Source organism: Apium graveolens, chromosome 3 (genome assembly GCF_009905375.1).
Source record: "Apium graveolens cultivar Ventura chromosome 3, ASM990537v1, whole genome shotgun sequence".
Lineage (NCBI taxonomy): Eukaryota > Viridiplantae > Streptophyta > Magnoliopsida > Apiales > Apiaceae > Apium > Apium graveolens.
In genome coordinates, this window is record NC_133649.1 from 245348389 (window position 1) to 245349980 (window position 1592).

A 1592-nucleotide genomic window follows, 5' to 3' on the forward strand; every position below is an offset into this window, starting at 1 on the left:
AAATCTATACTTTAACTAACTTAGACTCTAACGCTTGTTTTGCGCTCGCTGGTTCTCTTAAGTCACTCGAGTACCCTTGGCTCCACCATTTTTAATAATTTAACCTTTACGAGTTTTAAAGCGATTCCTTCGCGAGTGTCTTACCAACTGCCTAACACACTTACCATAAATGTTTCATACATTAATTAACCCTTTTTGGTCTTTAACCTATGTTTCAAAGTAAGGCGAGGGGAAAAGTTTCGTTCGCGAAACGCCGTTACTTGAAACGGTCGTTTCTCCTAAACCGTGCATCGGAATCGAACGAACTATATATCAAAACGAAGCTCGTAACATGAGCTATCTAAACATGGCAGTGGTCATAATCTAGCAGGGGGTTCTCGGGTCCTAATGCTATGCACAAAAACAGTCCAAAGAAAATCGGACGTTACGACGGCTATGTTTACGCGATTTCCCAATTTAAAACCATTTAAAACCAACCCAATTCAACCTCAACTCCAACATACAACCAACATCCATCCTTATCACATCATAACAACCCCAACCAATTCAATTTTAACATTCATACTTATACCTAAGCTTGAATTTAACTATACTACATCCTTTTAACCAAAACAACAAGATTTACCAATCCGATTCAATACCATTTCAATCCCAAACTCTAACTCATAAACATCAAGCTACAATATCACCCTACTAATCAAAATCATCTTATAATACATAGGAATCTAGGGTTTGGAGATGATATACCTTCCTTGAAGTGGTGGGAGGAGCTAGGAAGCCTTAAGAAGCTTTGAGAAGTCTTAGGAATGCTTGGATCTTCAAGGAAAACAAGAAAAATTTCAAGTTAAAAACTTGAAAACACTATTCATAGTCTTCTTCTTTGATTAAATGAAGAAGATTGAGAAGGAATTGATGGCTTAAACTCATGATATAGCCCTAACTAAGCATGAAGATGATTAGGGAATTATCTTACCAATTTAGGAGGCTTGGATCTTGAGTTTTGAATTTCTCCTCCATTTGCAATAGTAAAAAGCCGAGAGCATGAAGAACAATGCCTTGGTTTCTTTTTTTTTTTGATTTTGATGAAAGTGATTTGCTTGGCTTGGTTGATTGGTTTTGTGTTTGATTTAGTTAATTACCTTGTTGCCCTTGATTTTGTGTGGTTCTCATTCAACCACACCTCCTTCCTTCCCATGTCATGCCTATGTCATGTTGTGATGTCATCTTTCCCTCCTTGTCCTCCTCTCATTGGTTGGGTGACATCACTCCCTCTAATCCCTTTGCTTAACTTCCTAATTGTTTGCCTAATGACCGCTGATCTGTTATACGGTTCGCTTAACTTTCGTTTTCGTTTATCGTTTGAAGGATCATACCCGGGATCTTATTACTTAGGTTCCCTTAACCTTTCTCAATATATTGTATTCCTTTTATGATCCTCTCTTATAATCCTTTAATTTAAATCCTTTTTATCCTGTTACCTTATACTCAATTCTTTTCGTATCTATTGGATTTCCGGGAAAATCAAAGTGTTCGGAATTGGATTCTGACGATCTTTACATACACTTATATACCACATAGAGTACTAATAATAT